Source organism: Otolemur garnettii, unplaced genomic scaffold, assembly GCF_000181295.1.
Source record: "Otolemur garnettii isolate 467f Iridium unplaced genomic scaffold, OtoGar3 scaffold00034, whole genome shotgun sequence".
NCBI lineage: Eukaryota > Metazoa > Chordata > Mammalia > Primates > Galagidae > Otolemur > Otolemur garnettii.
In genome coordinates, this window is record NW_003852429.1 from 3,298,185 (window position 1) to 3,314,014 (window position 15,830).

At 38.6% G+C, this 15,830-nt stretch overlaps 1 protein-coding gene across 1 annotated transcript in view; it reads left to right on the top strand.

The window, feature by feature from the left end:
* GPC6 (glypican 6) overlaps positions 1-15,830 on the top strand; it is a 1,125,082-nt gene that overhangs the window by 93,597 nt on the left and 1,015,655 nt on the right. The window lies entirely within an intron of this gene.

Below are 15,830 nucleotides of genomic sequence, written 5' to 3' on the forward strand. Positions count from 1 at the left end.
GTATCTGTTTCTGTGCTAGTACCATCCTGTTGTGGTCACTATAGGTTTATATTGTATTTTTAAGTCAGATAGTGTGATAACTCCAGCTTCGTTCTTTTGTTCAGGGTTGCTTTGGCTATTTGGGGTCTTTTGTAGTTTCCTAAACATGTTAGGATTTTTTTTTTTCTGTTTTTGGGCAAAAAGTGATCAGTATTTTGATAGGGATTGCACTGAATCTAGAATGCACTTAGGTAGTAGGGACATTCTGAAGTATTCTTCTGAACAATGAACAAGAGATCTCTGTTTTAAAATCCTTTTTTGTATTCTCTAATTTCTTTCATTGGTATTTTGTAATTTTTATTGTAGAGATTTTTCTTCTCTTTGGTTAAATTTATTCCTGGGTATTTTATGGTTTTTATTGCAGCAATTGTAAATGAAACTGCATTTTCTTTTCTTTCTTTCCTTCTTTCCTTCCTTCTTTCTTTCTTTCTTTCTTTCTTTTTTTTGAGACAGAGTTTCACTCTATCATCTTGGTTAGAGTGCTATGGTATCGTAGCTCACAGCAACCTCAAACTCTTGGGCTCAAGACATTCTCTTGCTGCAGCCTCCCGAATAGCTGGGACTTCAGGCATGGGTCACTACACTGCAAGTGGCTGGTTTTACTTTTTAGAGACAGGGTCTTGCTCTTACTCAGGGTGGTCTCGAACTCCTGATCCCAAGCGATCCACCCACCTCAGTCTCCCAGAATGCTCGGATTACAGACATGTGCCATCCAGCCTGGCCAGGATTGCATTCTTGATTTTTCTTTTTTTTTAGATTATCTGCTGTTGGTGTATGGAAATGCTGGTGATTTTTGTATATTAATTTTGCATCTTCCAACTTCAGTATATTTGTTTCTTAGTTCTAACAGTTTTTGGTGGACTCTTAGGTTTTCTAAGTACAAGGCCATGTTGTCTACAGTCTGTTTCTTTTATAGTAATATTTTGTGTGTATTGATTAAGAAATTCTTCCCTATTATAAGTTCATGAAGCCACTTGTGATTTTTTAATGTTGTTTGTAAAGTGAAGATGTGTTTTCATTTATTTCTATATGGATCTCCAATTTTCATTACCGTTTATTGATTACTCCATCTGTTTCCCACCCATCTGCAATGGCTGCTTTGCTATGAATCAAGTTTTCTTATATGTTCATGTTTATTTCTGCACTGTATTCCCTTCTATTGTTCTGTTATCTGCATCTGGAGAAAAATAACTATAGTTGTATATAGCAATCTTAGTATTTGGTTCATCTTTTTCTTCCTCCAGAGCATGTAGGTTTTGAAGGCCTTTTACTGTTACATTATACTTTATAGAATCTATACATTATAGAATCAGCTAATCAAAAGAAAAGAAAACTCCTGCCAATATTCTGATTAGAACTATATGGAGTCTGATTTCAATTTAGGGAGAACTCACATCTTTCTGATATTGAATCTTCTTCCCTAACAGATTTTATATATATATATATATATTTTTTTTTTTTTTTTTAACCAGGGCCAGGTTTGAACCTGCCACCCCTGGTATGTGGGGCCATGCCCTACTCCTTGAGCCACAGGTGCCATCCCAATTATGTAACTATTGATTTAGATTTTCTTTAGCATCATTCAATACAGTTTTTTAATTTCTTTTTAAAGGAATTGTACAAAAATTAATCCCAATTTTTAAAATCATTTATGATGATTCTCAAAATGTTTTCAGATATTAACGTTGAAAATTACATATTTTACTTCAGTGTTTGACTTGGACCCCCCCCAGATAAAATAAATAAACAAATATAGTTGCTGACCGTAAATAAACATTTAGTCAATTAGGAAGGAGTCAGTTTCTCCCTCCTGTCCGTAGGGCAAATATTGTTCTTCCTATTGTTGACAGATCTTGAGTATCAGTCATCGAGTTTATTATTACTTGCATTTCTCATTCCAATGGCATGGCTAATTATTTAGAAGGCAGGTGTTTTTCGGGGTAATTATAGTTAGTTGTATATGCAATTATCTTCTCTGAAATGGGTGTGATATGCAGTGCAAATACCTGTCATTATAGAATATAACAAATAGCTAATGCATTTTATTTTGGCTGATGCTCACTACACATAATTCTCTGGCTTACCATCATAATGATGTGCCTCACAGTATTGCATTCTCTTAAAGTTTACTAATTTCTTTCATTTACAGTATTTCATTTTGGTATCCCAACATTTTCAAGGCAAGCATGTGTTACCATCTTAATTTTGAATAGGAAGAAATGGAAACTTAGAAAGAGTAAATAACTTGTGAAAGATCACATAAGGGTTATCCAGTAGACGTGAGCTCCAAACTCAGATTTGTTGAACTCAGAGCTGATGTTCTTGCCTCTAGATTAAGGGGTCCTCAAACTTTTTAAACAGGGGCCCAGTTCACTGTCCCTCAGACCATTGGAGGGCTGGACTGCGGCCCCGGGACGAGTTGGCTGCTAAGCAGGACAGGAAGCAGCGGCAAAAACACCAGGCGGGCTGGATAAATGTACTAGGCAGACCGCATGTGGCCTGGGGGCTGTAGTTTGAGGACCCGTGCTATAGAACATCAGGGTTGTTAGTAGTAAAGATTGGGAAACTATAGGCTAAATAGAGCCTCTGACCTTTTTTATAATTTTTGTTCAGATTAACTAACAGGAAAACCTTAACTAGAGCTTGCAGGTTGTAGTCATGAGAGGCTTCCTGCCTATTTATCTTCTCTTATACCCAGCCCAGTTAGCACCTCCTAACCTTTCTAGTCTTTGTGGGCATTTGAGTTTGTGACTTCTGTCCTAAGTGAAGCCTGGCTTTCCCTATAGTATATATATGGAGTTTTTGCTTCCTTGAACTCTTTACTACCTTATTTTGTTCTATCCCCAGAGAAATCATTTAGAGACTGCTTTGCAGTTCTATTATGGGAAGAAAGATGAATTATTATTCTCCTAACAATAGGCTCCAGAACACATAATACAATGCCTTACACTCAGTGTGTGTTCACTAAATGTTAATTGATAATGAAAATGATTTAAATCTTCCTCTAAATACTAAAATTTCATAGTTACCTGTTAAAAATCTAATTTTGTTGAAATCGCTTTACCTCATTGTAAGAACAAGTGGCTAAATTCAACAGATAAAATATCAAATTTGCCCTGTGCTGGGTACTATATAGAATTTTATAAAATTACTTCTTGGGAAAGGTTTGGATTCTGTAGCTCCTATTTGTCAAAGAGATTTATAAAATGTATGCATCAGAAAGTTCTTTATGTGAAGTATTTTTGACCTGCTCTGTTATTACATTGGATGTCATCACTTTCTTCTACATACAGCGGTTTCTCTCTGCTCTACTTTGTAGGATTCTTTTAATACTCTTTACTAGAACAACACTTGCTCCCCTAGATTTGTTCATGTTCCAGTAGTTTCCAGGGTTTCACTTAGCACCAAAGACTTGAGCTTCAATTAAGAGGAGGGATTGTTGATGACACGATGTTTTATTATCTCCAGAAAGGTAGGATGTTTGTATTCATTCCCCTCCTTCCAGGTTGGCTTTTGAATTCTGAGCAGTGGAATTCAATAGGATCCATTCTTAATTTATAGGAAGCTCTGTTTTATTTGGAATTTAAGAAGGAAGCTCTGTTTGGTAAAAGTGCAGCACGCGTCCTTTGTAATGTAAGTCCATGTATTAATCAAAACAGCTGTGAGGGTTACTAGGTAGACGGCAACACCAGGTGGCAATAAAATGTCTTCCTCATTACAATTAATGCCGATGAGTTGCAGAGACCTCCTCTCCGTGATGGCCTTTCTCGACGGGCATCCTCACTTGGTGGTAGGGAAAATGAGTCTGGGCTGTGTGAAACTATTTCAGCACCACCCTGAGCTTAATAGAGCCGTCTTTCATTGCCTGTTAACAAGCTGTGCTGCTGCCATAAAATGTTCAAGCTGACAAATGCTGTCAAAGCTCTTTCCATGTAAGATTTTCTGCTGTATTTAACATGTTAACTTTTATTTTAATGATGCCAAAACACGTATCAGTTGTTGTTTGTGCTACATACAATGTGGTCTCTGAAGTCATCCCCTTAGCCAGAAAGTACAATCAGCGTCCCATTCCATTGACCATTAATGGTAGAATTCTTCAATTAAAAGCTGTGGAGTCATGGTGACTCTTACGATTCACTTTATCCCAGAAGTCAAATAGATATACATACCCGAAGTGAAATTATTGAGTTTGTTTAGTCTGATTTTTCAGTGAATTACATTAGACATGAATTTAACATAGAGACTAAAACACAAGCTAGGAATGATTAGAAGGCTTTTTTTCATGAGATGCCCATATGTGATTCAGGGTTTAATTTTATACAAGTTGATATGCTTGTATTATTTAATTCCAATCTAATCTACCAGTACCACTACTGTGATTACTAATTAACAGGTGCATTATGCTGATCTGTCCCAGGCTGTGTTGAGTGTTGAGTGCTTCATATATATTACTCATTTAATTTTCAGAATAATCCTATTTATTATTATGTCATTGTCCTCACTTACAGAGTTGAAAAAAACGAGGCACAATAGATCCAATACTTGTCCAAGGCCATACAGACAGGTTATGATAGAGCCTTTATAGAAACCCACATAGTCTGTTTCCAACATTTGCACTCTTAACGAAAATTAATGCATCAAATTAACTGAAGTGACATCAGTACACCCTTGGCATTGAAAGGGAGCACGCAAAGTGAATGTCTGCCTGTCTGATGGAGATGTTTACGTGTGGTTAACAAAGAGAACAGAGTCTTCTATGAATGTAATGTAAAATCACAGAGTTTAGATTGCTCTTCTGGTCACGTTTTCCCAAGTCTGCAAATGGGGAACAATTGGAGCAGGAAGAGTAGATGTTCCCAAGGTCGGCTTTGCTGCTTTTTCTTAACGGACCTTTCAACTCCCCAAGCACTGCTGCAGCCTGCGACGTCGGGTGGTGCTAAATTCACAGCAGAATTACATTTCAGTTGCTGCCTCTACTAATCACGGAGCACCCCCTTGGAAAGGACTCACCTGAGAGCCTTTTTTGTTTGTTTGTTTTTTGCTTGTTTGTTTTTTTCTGTTAGATTAAACTTTAATATTTTATAATCTTATGAGGAAGCTACTGACTTTAAGAATTGGGATTCATGTTTTCTTTTCCTTTTCCCTTCTGTATAAATCAGCAAGTAACAAAAAGAGTGATTCTAACTGCAAAGTCATTATCCCCAGTGAGTTGAATATGGGCATTATAATTCACCAGCAGCTGATGACTGAATGGATTTAAAGGAAGATGAAAAAGTAGATCTTAAAGATAAATTACAAATGTCATTATTTATTCAGTAAGATACATATGGAACTGAAATTTATGACAGGCAGCCAGACTGAGGAAACTTTCTTGAGAAAATCTGGGAGTTTGGATTTTTCTCTTCATCCTGATCAGTTTCTATCTCTCGTGTTCTGATTTGTGCCCTTGCTGAGTCTTGTCACGGGTTTTGGGTAGACCTCTTAAAATGGCTCTGTGGTTTCAAGGCAGTGATTTCTGCCCCAGCTGAATTTTAGAACATGAAGATCATTCATCTCTATCCTAGAAGGATGATTCACATATTTATGTTCTAGAAAGCAGGCTGAGATGAAAAATTTGCTACTTTATTAATTAGGGCCCTTTAACATTTTATAGTCTCAAGCTTAATCATTTGCTTGTTTGAACTAAAGTCATCTTCCTTAATCACCATCATTAGTGGCTGTCCATGAATGATTATCTCTGAATTTTATAAGCATGTTATTATTTAATGCATTTTACATTTCCCATTAGGGACTAGATTTCCTCCAATATTTTACTATACCAATATATTTTTCTAAAGCGCAAGATTAACTGTGGAAATGGGCTACCTCCATCTTCCTGCTACCCTCAGTAGTTCTCAGATTCGCATCGAAATCGTGTTTTGAAGACATAGAGAGCAGTTGGATGAGTTAACCGAGTTAGACTTGGTATTGTTCCATAGTTCAAGTTTTCTGGGTGATTTCAAAGTGTTTACACCCCAAAGATGAGAACTGGCTCTAGCCTTGAAAGGGATGAACAGCTTGTTCCCAGTCTTTAGGAAATAGCCCATTACACACTGGGAATCATTGAAACCTTCTCCCTTATACCTAGCAAAGTGAATTGATGATCACTAATTCCTAGTTTTGATCTTTAAGATGAAGCAAATCTACTCCTTCTCTACAATACCTGGAGCTGTCTTAATATTCCTACTGACTAAACTTACACCCGTGGGCTCATGTCCTGTATTACATAATTTGAAGACCTTTCCTGATCATGACTCTCTTTTCTTCTGCATGTAGAAATAGACACCATATTCCATAAGGAGACAACACTTCGTGTACACATGGAGCACTTTCGGGTTTACCGAGGGCTCACTGTGTGTTTGCGTCTGGTTTTATCCTCACGCCAACCCCAGCACACACAGACTTCTCATGGTGTGCTCACTTAGTATCTTTATCCTGAATATTTCAGGAGCTTTAGGCAGGCAAGGACTGATCTTGTTTCCTGTTATATACCTCGTCCTGTGGACAGTGCTTGGTAAACTAACTATTGGACGCATGGACCTCCAAACCTAACCTGTGGTTGGAAACTGGCAATGAATTGTCATTAAGTGTTGAAATGGGTTTCAGAGATGGAGAGACTGGTCCCTTTTGCATAGTGCTCAGTAAAGAAGGTTTTGCAAGTTCTACCTTCACAGACGTTTGTATTGTTTGTGCGTTTTAGCTGTTTGTGATTTTTCCTGGGCTTGCAGTGACTATCAGAATGTTCTGCACAGTCAAGACAGTAATATTTCAGTCAAATACATTCTTCCATCAATAACCTCTGCTTTTTGCAATTTATGAAGTTAGGAGTTTATGAACATTACTTTTGAAGGGAACATTAATCCAAATGGATAAATGAGTCATCATATTAAAATGGCTGTTGGAAAATTAGAATTAGGCACATCAGTAAAAAATGTTTATTGGATAAATGTGCTAATATGTGGTTTAGTTAATAATAATTCATTCGAAAACAAATGTCTTTTTTTTTGAAAGCCTGTAATGTGTTGCATATTTTCAAGGTTCTGGAGAGGCAATATGGAGAAAGTCTGTACTTTCATGGGTCCGATATCTTTCCTGGAGAACACAGGCAACTGATGGTTAAATAAATAAGGCAGATAAAGGAATTTCTGATAACGATGAGTGACAGAAATATGCAGAGTAATGTGCTAAAGAATAAAACAGTGAGGAGGTGAGGGGTGAGGAGGGGGCTCCAGGCAAGGTGCTCATGGTTTCAGCTGATGGAAGGAAGCGCAGGAGTCCCGAGGGAGAGGCGGCTTGGTATGCTCAGGGAACGTGAAGTTAGGGGAGCTGCAGAAGCCTGGTGGCTGTAGTTTGGGGATGGAATTGGAAGCACATAGACCTCCTCCTGAAGTCATGAAGGGCCACAGTGAAGTATTTGAGAGATTTTTAAAGTAGATTCTTCAGGCTGGGTGGAGAGTAGATGTTTAGAGTCACCAGGGTAAGCTGAGAGGCCCCCAGGAGGCATTGGCAGTAAGCCAGCAGAGAAGTGATGGTGGTTTTGACTACTGCATAGCGCTAATGGTCATGAAGACAAATGGATGGATTTGAGTCTCACTGAGGGGTTGGAGCAAATGACATAGCAGGGAGAGAGGAAGAGATGGTACTCAAATATAATGGCGGGAAGTTAAGGGAAAAGCTCACTGAATTTTGTTCCTGAAATTTTCAATGCTCTTTTAAAAATATATGTGGACATTATAGTTTATGATATGATATTTCTACTTTGAAGTAAAACCATACAGGCAGGCACTTTGGAAACATGTGCCAGAAGTCTTAAAAATGTCTACGGACTTTTCATATCCTAAATCTTAGCAGCGCGCTCCTATGTGCATGTGCAGAGTCATGTGGATGCCGGTCAGTGATGCTCATTGGATGTTCTTTCTTGCACAGGTCTCCCTTACCTTTACTTAACCCTCTAAAAATACAAGTATATCTGATACTTGTTGTTCCTCCGTTCTGTGAAATGATAACATCCCTTCTCTGCCACTGGCCAGCATTCGACCTGCATATCTATAAATTTATTTACATTTCTAAATAGTGCAGGGCTTCATGAAGAGGAGACAGTTCATGTACATAACCTGGAGTAATTTAGCTGGGAAATTAAAGGACATGGAGCGTGTGGATCAAGTTTAAGACATCCATGGAGAGGGCCTGACTCTCGCGTGTTCTGTGTGCTTACAGAGGGTCCCATCTGTTCGGCTCTTGGCCAGAGACCATTGCACCTTTGAGCCTTGAAATATTTTATTGCAAATGCCCAGTGTTTCGTAATTGGTTTATGGTACCTGAGATACTCACCAGTAACATTGTTAATTAGGACCAATATAAGTGGCAATTATTGTAGAACTCTCCTACCTCCTTGCTATTAATGTACTCAGATGATCGTGAAAGCCAACGCATTTCTTTCTCAGATTTTTTTCCTTTTGTGCACCATGTTGATTTTATAACTCAAAGGTACCTTTTCCATCACTTCAAACTACTCAGCCCAGCATGCCAGGACCCTTTTAGTGCTTCCCTAGGATCTCCTGTCAAATGATCCTCCCTTCCTCTCTGAGAAGACCCCTCTTCGCCAGCTGAATTAGACTCCCTCACATTTCCTTAGATGCCCTGTTTCCTCTTTCAGCACCTTCCTCCTTGGGATGTTTCTGTTTGGAATTACCTTTCTGCATCCCCAATCCCTCCTGTCACCGGTTCTCCTCTTTCAAATACTTGCCCGATGCTCCTTCCTTTGATCTGCTCGTATTTTCTTTGCTCCTCTCTGATATTTGACTTCTCACCTCCTCTCTCCGCTCCGCATCTGAAGGGTTTTATTGCCTCTTCCATGTCCCCTCTTCACATTCCTTCTCGTGTCAGCAGAGTGCCTTACACATAGGATGTTCCTAATTAGGGTTTGATGATTTTGATTGGATTTTTTAATGTCTATCCATGATATAAACATAAGCAACGGGAAAAAAAATGGTTACAGGGCAAAGTGTGGGAATAACCCACCGGGAGGAATGCTCCTGCGTTGCCCACTTCCCTGTTCTCACCCCACAGGCATCAAGGCCGTTCTAACTTTTTAATTTTTTTGCTCTTCTCCTGTGGGGAAACTGGCCCAGGGTCTTTGTTTTCTGAGCAGAAAATAACCAAGGAGAGGAATGTCCTGGAAAGTGGGCTGGGCCGGGAGAGGCCAGGTGCATCTCCAGCAGGGCTGCCCCATAAACCCCAGGGGACTTGTTACACCCCAGGGCAGACATTTTTGGGAATTACATTGTTTTCCTTTGAATTCTTCAAAGCCTGTCAGCTGTTTTCTTCCCTATCTCCCTTGAGGACAGCCAGTTAATCTGAGATCATCCTGACAGCCCCTATTTTCCAGGTTTCTGGTTTCGTCAATAAAATAGGTTACATCTTTTCTGAGCCCCATTACCTCCTCCATAACCTGGCTCTCTTGATCCATACTGTGCCCTACTCTGTATACAGCCCTCCCCAGCTATGTTTGGCTGTGTTCCCACATTCTATTCCCACTGTTGGGTAAGACCATTTAATTTAATAGTTGCTGAGATTGTTAAGAGCTTCATAGTCCCTGAGCCTTTGTATGGAGCTGTTACTGTGTTTCTCTTCTGGTCACCACTGACTCGTCGAATGAGCCAAGTGACCAGCGGCATCACTCCGAAGTACTAATTCATTGCCATCTTTACTTTCCAGTTCTAATGATAAGATGATTTATTTCACTTATTATAAAAGCTTATGTTCTAGAAATGTGGGAAAAGAAAAGTTATGAAGACTTTGACTTGTGTTATACTATAGATGGTGTTTATAAAACGGGCTCTCTGTATCCCAGTGGAGGATGCTGAAGATAACCTGTTCTACTGATGCCGATATCATGCCTTTTTATTTCTATTTGTGCACATTTTAAAAATAGCCACGAAATATTAGCACATTTCATGTTAGTCTCTCATCTACATAATTTATACATGTGCACCCATTGAGACTGCGTGCTCCAAATGATTTCACTCAAAAAATTATGTGATCAAAACATTTGGCTCACTGGTTTTCAGAGCATTGAGTCTAGAGCCAAACGTGAGCTGCCTGCCTTTTGTCCTACATGTTTTACCAATTACATGACATTGGACGGGTTCCTCAGTCTTTCAGAGACTTATTATTCTCACCTGCAAATTAAAAGCAAAGCTGTTTCTGAGCGTTGTTGGGAGCATTCAATGAAATGGTGTATATGAGGAAGTTAGCAGGTACCTGGCTCCTAGTCTGCACCTTGGGTGACCATGGCCACTCATTATGATTGTTGATGTCATCATCGCCCTGTTCTTGTTGTTAAATTATGTTGTCTCATCATCCCAGCATTTTGCCACCCTTTTATGACGGCCGGGGAGCCGAGCCAGTCTACCTGCCAAGAAAGATGCATCTCATACCAAATACATTAACAAAGTCAGTGAATAAAAATTTAAAACATTTTCATTCATATGCTTACACTTCTTCCCTCCTTAACACGAAGATTAGAAATACATTTTGTAATATATTTCCATAATAATACAAGAGTAATTCACCAGAGATTCAAAAAAGCAATGAATCCAGAATGCTGAGGATGGGGCCATTTTGGCAGTAAAGTTATCCCAAGATGGATTTTCTTTGGTATTTTAGAAATGAAACTCTTGAACATAGTGTTTATGGTAAGCCTACTTTTTATTATATTATTTTCTTCGGTATTTTAGAAATTAAACTTTTAAACATAGTGTTTATGGTAAGCCATTACTTTTTATTAAATGTTGCCACGTCTCTTATGGTTTTAAAGTGATGTCCTGGTATAAGATTCGTTCAAGAATAAAAAACGTACTATGCATCTATCTGGTCCATTCACTGAGATCTGAGTACGTAAGAGAATTCTTCAGTGAGGTAAAGAAAAGTTCACCATGGTTTGCAAGATTGGTTCATGTGGAATTTATAAGAATGGACTGACCAGCATGCCCTTTTAAAATTCCGCAGTTAATCTCTTTATTGAAAGCTGCTGGGCTAGTTGATTAAGAAAGCCTTATGGGATGACTGCTTTTAGTGTCATACAAATGAAGCTGAATTGTTGCTAAGTAAATGACTATAGATCAAAGTGCTTTGTGGTCAGACTACTGCAGTTAATTTTTTTTTTTTTCATTAAGGTTTCAAGAGAAGGTGAAGGGTTGAAGAATGAAACACACCAAACTTGACATCTATGATGTCCGGTTGACATTCATGCCCTTCTCTAGGCATCTCATCCCAGTGATTAGGCAAACAGTGCAGCAAAGCATAAACGGATAAATGCAAAGCTGGATCAATTAATACTTCTTTCCTATTTATAATTGCCCGGATAGTTCCTAGCCAGTGAGAAATCAGTAGGTAGCTAGAGAAAACTTCAAGTGCTCCCAGGGAAACTGAAGCAGTACATTGGCTGAATTCTCCATGCTTTTAAACTCTGTTTCATACGCACCTGAGCCTGTGTTTGTAGGCCAGCAGATGAGTTACCCTGTGACACCATGGATCCTGTAGAACCATATTTTTGCCTTTTGTGTCCCCCTAAAGTGTACAACATGTCTCTTTGTTGCCCCAGTGCCTACAGCATAAATTTGGGTGGAATAAATGAATGCATGAATGTATGCTGGGCTGGATTTAGATGACAATACAAAGAGAAATAAGAAAAAAAAGCGAGGGGCTGAAAATGGAAATTGAATCTACCATAAGAATTCTATGTGGATTTTAGTTCCCTAGTTTGATTTTACTTATTTTGAGAAGTCGAGGCATTGCTATATTGGAATTTGTTTCAGTATGGTGTGGTAGGGGTGTCCAACCTGCAGCTCATTGGCTGCTGGAAGGTTATTTGAGGCCTGGTTTGCTTATCTGTGGTGCTGGACATTGTGAAAATTATGCACAAATGTTTTCTTTTGGTCATCAGCTCTTGTTCGTGTTCGTGTTTTTAAGGTGTGGCCTAAGACAACTTCTTCCATTGTGAAATGGAAAAAGAAAAGGTTGGACACCCCTGAGAGCATCACGTAGATATATTTACTGATATGGTTTATAACTAAAAATATCCGCTGGGCATGTTCGTTTGTTTAACTTAGCTGCATTATCCCCATTGTCAACACTTTCGATTTCTCCATTTGCTTGGTTGGTCATAGATTGATGGTGAATTAAAATTAATTTATTATCTTTAATTTTCCACTGGTGATAAAGACTGTGACTAAAAAGGATAGAAATTACATAGATAGTAATTATAAGCTACTTGGTGATGTTCTTTGTGAACAGGTAGCGGAAGGGGGTTGCCAGATGCATCCCTTTGAACCACATAAGAGCCGGCACATATGCTTATGATGGTGTGTGCACAGAGTGAACTCTTCAACAGTGAACTAACTTAGGACATAGCCTTAGGTTTCTTGCATAAAATAACTGACCTAAATTTGGGATTATCTATGCTGACTCAGTGGGTCACGAAGAAATAATGTCATCATGCTTGTCCATCTTCAAGTTTCATGCTATTTATTTTTTTAAGTTCAGTTGTCTACGTGACTTTGTTTCACGAAGTGGCAAATGCATTAGCAAATGGGCTGCGAGTGAGTATTCCCACCGTAAACCTGGTGGTGAGGGAAGCGACTTTAGCCTCAAGACTTTAGCATTACAGTGGACAAGCAGGTGCTCTCCTAATTGTTATTTGTTGTAGGGGCGGTGGAGGGGGGGAGCCAGTGCTTATTACACATTACCAGGGGAGTCCCAACATTAGAGTCCAGTATTCCCCCATATCATGGCCTAACCTAACAAAAACCAATAGAGAAGAATTCCTTTCTTCTTCTCTAGAAATGCTGCTCTTGCTAGTGTAGAATTCTAAGCCTTTGCATCCTGCAGCCTGGAACCTTTGATCTTTATTTTTATTTCTGTAACTGTATAGTCAGCCCTCTGATGCACTCCAGGCTCAGTCCAGTGAGGGATGATTACATGAAAGTAGGTAGTGACTGCGTCCTGCCTGCAAGTTCCCCAGGAGGACAGGAGGGCAGCCTTTCCAGTATCTTTATGAATCATGAGTCGTACTGAGATGTATCAGGCAGGAAGGCAAGGTCCCTGGATCAACAGACCTGCGTGGCCAAAGCTGTAGGCTCTTCTTTGCAGGATGCACAGTGCCTGCAAGTACAGGTTCTGAGCACCCTGCAGTCCCAAAGCCCAGTGACAGTGTCATCCAGACTTTGCACAACTTTGTTTGACCAGAGAGCAGTTTGGTGGTAACTGTTTCTTGTGAATGATACAAAAAAGGAACTTGGATTGTAGACCCAGGAAGGTGAGTGGAGAGTCTTCTATGTTTTCTTTAGCTTGTAAGTCCTGATTACCGGCCAACATGAACAGTCTGGGGTTTGTTTCTCTACTACAAGTAAATTACAAATTAATACTCAAACTCTACATTATTAGTGACAGACTATTACAAACCAGGGAAATTCAAATTTAAGAACTTAAATGTCTTGCCAACTAGTGATTTTTTTTTTTATTTCAACTTAATATGAGGGTACAAATGTTCAGGTTACAATGTTCTCATTTCCAAGGTCAAGTTCAAGTTGCAGGGGAAGTTTGCCCAAGGGATGTGCAGAATACTTGTGCCCATTAGGTGAGAACCCTCCCAAATGGTCTCCCTCCTCTCTCCAATTGCCCTCCCCTCGCCCACCCCACCCTTGTTAGCAAATAGGGAATTTTTATAGTAGATAGAATGGCTTTATAATTAGGTAAGAGTTGTAGGCTTTTTTCCCCAACATTTCATTGTTCAATAATTCTCTGCCCTCCTATTTGCATCATTTATTTGTATGTACAGATTTTGTTCACAGACGAAGGGGATGAGGTTAATTGTTACCTTGCCTCTGATTAAAGTGCAAGGCACTCCCGATCAGGGCAGTTCATATGATTTGATCAAGCATTTTACTGTGTGACACCCAGAAACAGTTTCAGAAACAAAAACCAAAACCGCACCTTCCCTTTCTGATCAAAGAGTTTGGGGAAAGATTTTTGTCTTCTAGGGATGTTTTTGATAGACTGAAAAATATAAAGTTAACCAGATTTCAGCTGGATAAAACATTCTGTCATACTAACTTTTTATTTTTTTCCTGCTAGCAGTAAAGAAAGCCTATACAAATTTAATGAATAGAAGCTGGAATCACATTTCTTCTTAGTTTGGTCTTTTATTTCCTCCCTTAGGCTTAGCATAAATGAGTAGAGTCACAGATACAGGGGGGAATTTTTTTTTTCCTCCATGAAGAAATAGGTCGCTAATGTCACCATTTCATGTCTGAAATAACATTCTGCTTGAATATGCTTCTAAGGCAGTCACCATCAAAGCATTAGCCCCAATTTTCAGCCACTGAGTCCTTGAAGGAGTAATCTGATGAGATGTCAGATTACCTTTGCTCTCCGTGTTATATTCCTGGTATCAACATAATTTGGGTCTTTGTGCCATCAGGAGGGAAATGAATACAGTCCCATCTAACATGCATTGATAATTGCTCTGAAATTAGGAACTGATTTGACAAGTTCTTTGAGTCTTTTGCCAAAATTTAGGGAGGGTGTTGACCTTTGTCGTCTGAGAACATGTTAATTTTTCCCCCATAGAAGTTACTAAGTTGTGCCATTGATAAACATGATACGAAACAGATTTTCAAGAATCTAGCCTATTTTAAATACTAATTAGTTTCAGAAAAATTGATTTTTCTTTGTGCACACATTCTAAAGAGCCTTATTCATTAAACAGATTGGTTCTTTCTCTGCAGGCTACATGAAATGTTGAGCATAAAAATGTATAATGTCCTAGCAAATGCGTCTTAGATGGTTATTTTAATATACGGTCTGTGTGTGATTAATTTTCTAGCCTGACTGGATGCTGGCACATCTGATCTAGAAATATGCCAAAGTTTGAAACTTTTAGGGGAACACAATTAGAAAGTTTCAATTAAGTACTCTGAAATAGGCCAGGCGTGATGGCTTATGTTTGTAATCTCAACATTTTGGGAGACTGTGGCGGGAGGATAGAGTAAGGCTAAGAGTTTGGGGTCATAGGGAACACCACTGTGCTCTAGGTAACGGGGTGAGACCCTGTTTCCAAAAATATATATACCTTGAAATACAGCAATCTTTTAAGAATATTGACATTCGTACTAAAAGATGCTTCTTTAGGCAGAAAAGAATAGTTTACCTTGAGTAACTTAAAATAATATATGGATTCATCTTCCCTTTTCACCTCAGTATTCATATTCCTTACAGTCGATACCAGCTTTTATTTTTTCCTCCATTATACTATATGTTGCAGATATATTTGTTCCCCCAAACCAAAGATGACTTAAACTCAAATTAATATAAAATAAATGTTAGTTCATGAGTCATATTCAGTAACCATTGGGTAAGCCTGTAATTTATGCCAAGCATTGGGTTAAGTGCTGAGAGAAATTATAAATAATTGAAAGTAGTGCTCTCTCGAAATTTTACATGTTACAGTATTTTTATTTTGCCTTTCTCTTAATCTTTATAACAACCTTGTGAGGTAGTATTTATTCCATTTGCTCATTGTATAAATGTGAAATAGGCTGAATGAAGTGAATGAAAACAGGTATATAATGTAATTAATGCATAATGCATTTTTCTTTGCTTTTAAAAGAAAATAAACCTTCAGATGGCTTAATAACTATGACAACTAAATATTTTGATTAAGGATTCCAAAGCCAACTCTTTAATACACA